Source organism: Balearica regulorum, chromosome 1 (genome assembly GCF_011004875.1).
Source record: "Balearica regulorum gibbericeps isolate bBalReg1 chromosome 1, bBalReg1.pri, whole genome shotgun sequence".
Lineage (NCBI taxonomy): Eukaryota > Metazoa > Chordata > Aves > Gruiformes > Gruidae > Balearica > Balearica regulorum.
The window spans coordinates 122079263-122085262 of NC_046184.1; the positions used below are offsets into that span (position 1 = coordinate 122079263).

The 6000-nt window shown below is 43.5% G+C and overlaps 1 long non-coding RNA gene across 1 annotated transcript in view; it reads right to left on the reverse strand.

The window, feature by feature from the left end:
- Nucleotides 1–3990, reverse strand: part of LOC142604761 (uncharacterized) — a 152120-nt gene extending 148130 nt beyond the window's left edge. The window contains exon 1 of the long non-coding RNA XR_012838599.1: nt 3400–3990. This is a non-coding gene — a long non-coding RNA (uncharacterized LOC142604761). The remainder of the gene's footprint in view (nt 1–3399) is intronic.
- Between the last annotated feature and the right edge of the window lie 2010 nt (nt 3991–6000).

The following is a 6000-nucleotide window of genomic DNA, read 5'->3' on the forward strand; positions in this document are numbered from 1 at the left end:
GTCCCAGCACAAGAAGAAAACTGCATGTATAGGGAAATGAAGTGGTGCCTCTCCTTCAAGCAGGGCCGAGCTCTTCGCTTTTATTCCTCTCTGCCTCATAGAAGGAGAGAAACCTGCAAAGCAAATGAGCGTGGCTTTTAAAATAACCATTTTAAAGTAAGGTTGGAAAGAGCAGACAAGCTCGGCTGACTTCCACAGAGAAGAAAGGGAAGTGAGCTCTGGCCACTTTCTCCTCCTGCCTTCTGCCTTCTCCTGCCCTGGAAAAGTGTGGCTGTCTATTGCTGCCTCCCGCCAGGCACTGCCAGCCTGGCTGCCTGCACGCCCCTGGTTCGGGGGGGAGAGGAGCCCTCTGTCCCTGCTCAGCAGTCCGCAAGCGGGTAGTAACTCAGCTGGCAAGGTCAGAGGACCCAGTGCATGGGAACCCGCAATGCTAAATGTGTTGCGGAGCTACAAGAAGCCAACACAGAGATGTTTGGCCCCAAATCCTCCTCCCAAGCACGTCGGCTGGGCAATGGTCCATTACAACCTCTCTCGTTTCAAGATATACTGCAAAAATACATTAAGCAATTAAAAAGTTATGACAGTTTTTGGTTTTGTTTTTTCAAAAATAAGTGTTTATAATTGGGTAGATTGCAAGCTTGGTTTTTTAGACGTAATTGTATAAAAACCCAGATGTTTCACGTTTCAATCACTTATCATGAACCTTGAGGAGGTCTGGTGCTGCACTCAGGCAGATCTTAAGGCTTAGAGGCTTGGGACCATCTGGTAGACCATCCATATGTTGTCACTCTGTCCTTTCAGTGATGATTCAGCCATTAAAAAATTCTCACTTTTATGATTTGTTTTCCAATTTTGTTTACATTAATATGAACATACAAATATAAAACACATAGTTATTAGATATATGAACGTATCATTAATACCAATGTTGAATGACTAAGTAAGATAAGAGTGCTTTTTCTGCTCCCCTGCATTTCCATGGAATAAGAAGTTGATAATATGCCTGAAAACCCTCTTTTAAAATGTTGCTTCACAATCACTGGCTAGAAAGATCAGAACATTTCCTGAAATGTTGTGGTTTGCATAAGGTCACAGTAAAGATCAAATGGAAAAATTGCACCATGTACCAGTTGAGATATGTGAGTCTTTCAACCACTAAATTTGCTCTTTGGTCATTTCAAGTATTCCCTGGCAAAATCAAGATACCACTACATATTTTATTATGCATATATTTGTATTTATATACATACTTGTATATATAGTAAGTGCAAAGATTTTTGTTGTTTCAGATGCAGCTGCAAAAGTGGAGTTACTTCAGAAAATTAATCAGCAATAAAATGTTGTCATTTTTCTTTGAAAGACAAGAAAGCGTGAATGAAGATTAGATTTAGAAAATCTAAGTGGCAGGTGTCCTTGAACACTACTGAGGTCTGCATGCTAATGGCTCTGTAACTTTCTCAAAATTGTTAACTGAAATATACAGGAAGGTAAATTAAATAAAATAAAGGGAATATCAACGTACCAGTCCTAACAGTCCATTGGAAGCCATAGAGCTACAATGTATTGTCTGGCTTATAGTGTATCTGAAGTTCATCTGAAAGTTGGAAGGGGCCACAGGAAGTCATCAAATACACATAAGAGCTAACAATGTAAATCAGTTTTTGTGGCAATTAAGGTATGTGTGTGGTGAAAACAGAGGCAGATGCATGTTTAGATTAGTGAGTTACGCTAAGTAGGATAGGTGCTGAAATATCAAGAACTGATTGCCAAATTTGTTGTTATTAACATTCTGGGCAAATATTTGGGAATATGAGAAGAATCATTAACATCACTTCTCTCAACACGTACCAGTGTAATGATTAGCAAAGCATCTGAAAAAATGCTGTGCAGCCCTCTGTAGAACTGGCTGCTGATGTGACCCAATAATTTTGTCTTACATTTCATCATATTTTGCCTTTTGCCCCCTGGTCTCCTAGAATGATGTTTTTCCAACTTTTGTTGGAAAACCTAACCCTTGATGTTACAGACTAAAATGAAATATATGATGGAGCCTTCAGTTCTTTGGGTCAGTAGGAATATTCACTTGCTGAGAGTTAATCACACATCAAAGAGGCATTTTGAACGGTTATTTTAACCCTGTAACAATCTGGCATGTACCAAAGAAAACTGTATTGGCAAGAATCAATGTTATTCACAATGTTACCTTTTCTGCTTTGTTTATGGCAAGAACCTGTCCTTATAATTTATCATAGCTCGCTTCTGAAGTCTGGTGGTGTCATGTAAAGTCAAACAGAGCAGATGTTGTTATGATGATGATTATTAACATTATTATTGATGTTGTTTATAAACCAAAGCCTGTTTAGGAGAGCAGTTACATGCACACTTTAGTCCTGTGGAACCGAGAGGACCGCTGAGCTACCCATGCTTGTTTAAATGCTATTCTAAATAGGGATGAACCTGAACATACGTTTAAGTGCTTCACTGAACTGGAGCCTACTGGAGATATGGAAACTTTCATTTTCTTCATGGGACGAACCTTTGTTCATTCCAGCTAGACCATGCAGGCATAAATCATGCTGAACAGCCAAAGAAATATCTCCCTGCATAAATTCCTGGATTGCTTAAACTTAATACCTAATTACAGAGCTGGTGAACCTAGATACACTGAAGGCGGTTTGAAAGGCTGCCTGAAACATCATGAGTTGAGATGCCTTTGTCGGGAGCATTGTGCTGTGATGTGTAACGTGGGTAGATTCCTGTGGGATGTTGACAGTTTGTGGGAAATGCATGTAGGAGGAACTGGGTTACGAAGACCAGGGGTTTTAATTTTTTTTTTTTTCTCTTTCTCATTGTACTGTTTGTGGGTGTGGTGGGTTGACCTTGGCTGGAGGCCAGGTGCCCACCAGAGCTCTATCACTCCCCCTCCTTCAATAGACAGGGGAGAAAAGGTGTAACGAAAGGCTTGTGGGTCAAGATAAGGACAGGGGGAGATCACTCATTAATTATTGTCATGGGCAAAACAGACTGAACTTAGAAAAAATTCATCTAATTTATTACCAAGCAAAACAGAGTAGAGCAATGAGAAATAAAACCAAATCTTAAAACACCTCCCCCCACCCCTCCCATCTTCCCGGGCTCAACTTCACTCCCAGCTTCAACCTCCGCCCCCCTCAGCAGCACAGGGGGATGGGGAATGGGGGTTACGGTCAGTTCATCACACGTTGTCTCTGCTGCTTCTTCATCCTCAGGGGGAGGACTCCTCTCATCGTTCCCTTCTCCAGCATGGAGTCCCTCTCACGGGAGACAGTCCTTCACAAACTTCTCCAACATGAGTCCTTCCCACGGGCTACAGTCCTTCACAAACTGCTCCAGCACGGGTCTCTCCCACGGGGTGCAGACCTTCAGGAACAGGCTGCTCCAGCATGGGGTCCCCCACGGGGTCACAAGTCCTGCCAGCAAACCTGCTCTGGCGTGGGCTCCTCTCTCCACGGGGCCACAGGTCCTGCCAGGACCTTGCTCCAGCGTGGGCTTCCCACAGGCCACAGCCTCCTTCAGGTGTCTCCACCTGCTCCGGCGTGGGGTCCTCCACGGGCTGCAGGTGGAATCTCTACACCCCCTCATCCTTCCTCCATGGGCTGCAGGGGGACAGCCTGCTTCACCATGGTCTTCACCACGGGCTGCAGAGGGACCTCTGCTCCGGCGCCTGGAGCACCTCCTGCCCCTCCTTCTGCACTGACCTTGGTGTCTGCAGAGTTTCTCACATCTTCTCACTCCTCTCTCCGACTGCAAAAGCTCCCTCTAACTGTTTTTTTTTTCCTTCTTAAATATGTTATCACAGAGGCGCTGATTGGCTTGGCCTTGGCCAGCGGCGGGTCTGTCTTGGAGCCGGCTGGCATTGGCTCTGTCAGACACAGGGGAAGCTTCTAGCAGCTTCTCACAGAAGCCACCCCTGTAGCCCCCCCGCTACCAAAACCTTGCCACGCAAACCCAACACAGTGGGCTTGGGGACTTTTTTGTGGTTTGTTTTGCTTTCTTCTCTTTTTAAGATAGGGAGAAGGAAGAGCTTCTGGGTTTGGAAAAACCTGGCCAATACATGCAGCATGTCACGAGTCACTTGTTCCCGGAGGCTCAATACTACACCAGTCCTCCCCTCCCAAAAGGATGCTGGTCGATGCTCCTGAAAGCTCTAATGTTCCTTTTTTGCTCACGGCTTTTATATGGAGTGATAATCACTTGATAAGCCATGGATTTATGTAATAAATTAATTAGCTCTGCAGTGTTTCCTCCACTCTCTGCCTGCCTGTCTGTCTCTACTGGGACTTGTTCAGTTTTTTTTCCAAACAGCTACAAATAGCTCTCAGTATTATTATTGTCTTTTAAATCATTTGTCAGGAAAATATTTTCTCCTCTCCACACCAGAAGTGGATTTTCTCCTCAGTGTTATTCTGGCCTAAGGCACAAGGCCGGCACAATTTGGGTCTGCATAGGCAGTGAGCTCTCCGCGTGAAAACACGCGGAGTTTAAAGTTCACTGGCTTACAGCAATGCAAGGATGGGGCCAGAAGCTTTGCCATTGGAAAAGGGTGAATCTTACCTTCATGAACAACTCATGACTCTTGCATCTAATATCAACAGGACATGAGATATCATAGCTGAAGTAGTAATGCCGTTAGCTGTAGAAAAGCTATTTTTGTGGCGCTCGCCCTCCTGTACTTCCTTTTTCCTCTCCTGAATGTATGCTGGAATTGGTATATGATATCAGACCAGGTTCTGTTTAATCTAAAGATGGTATACATAACTTCTTGAAAAATATTTCTGGAACTTAATGAATTTACATATTCTAATTTTCTTTATAAATGTTCAGTCCGTTTTAATCCTGCTAGAACAAAGAGTTCCAGAGAATAAGTTCGTATTTGTGCTGTGTGAAAAAATGCAGTCTTTTATCACTCCTTATGGATTTTTATCATGTAATGTTTCCACTTTTTGAATGAGAGAAATGTTGAATAGGAGCACAGGATATTTCATTTGTATTAGAGTCGTCATATTGCAACCTCTAATATATTCCTTCTTATTTTGTCTTTAAATTAAATGGACCTAATCCTTTTTATCTTTTCATATAGAAAATTCTTCATTCGTCTACTTATTTTAATTATTTTTTATCTGAATCCCCTCTGTTACTGTATTATCTCCTATAAAAGCACTGACCAAAACTGAATGCAGCATGCCAGTTGGCAGTGTATTATTCGTTTACCTATCACATTATGCTGTTTAGAATGTATTTTCCACTGTTTCTTATGCCTCATAATAAATCATCTTTTTTTTTTTTTTTTTCACAGAAGACATACTCTACAGAAGCTTTCCTGCAGAGCTGTCATCAGGAGTAATCCTACCCTTTTCCAGAGTGTCATAGTTTATAAGTCAATAAAGTATCTGTGACTGGATTTCCAATCACTTCTCCTAGTGGTCGTTGCTTTTTATTTATCAGTGTTTACTGGGCTGCCATTCACCTGTCCTTGTTAGGGTCCTCACCGTGTTTTTTGTCAATTTTGGACAATGCTTTACATGTATGTGTCTGTGTGTGCGTTCTGCAGACGCTCCCACATAAGCACATAGCCCTTAATTGGGTTCATTCCTATCAACAGCCCTGCTAGAAGACACGAGACACCCCGCCTCAGTTTCTGCGGGGCCATCTAGCTGGTTTGTTCTTACTTTTCATGTCACGCTGCTATACTGTGCCCCAGATGTTAGTGCAGAGCTGTTACCGGAGCTCGTGCAGGCACATCTGAGCTGCCTTTGAACTCGTCAGCTCAGGTGAAGCTGGCAGCGGTAGGCAGTGTGGGAGGCTGCGAGCCCTCCTGGTTTGCACAGCCTCCGTTCAGTAGCTGTGATGATCTCGGTGCTGATACACCTACCCTCCTGTGGCGCGGGGACTACGCGAGCAAAAACTCACTTGCGTAAAACTCCTCAGCCTTCAGCTGCGCCTCTGAGCGCAGCTCGCTCA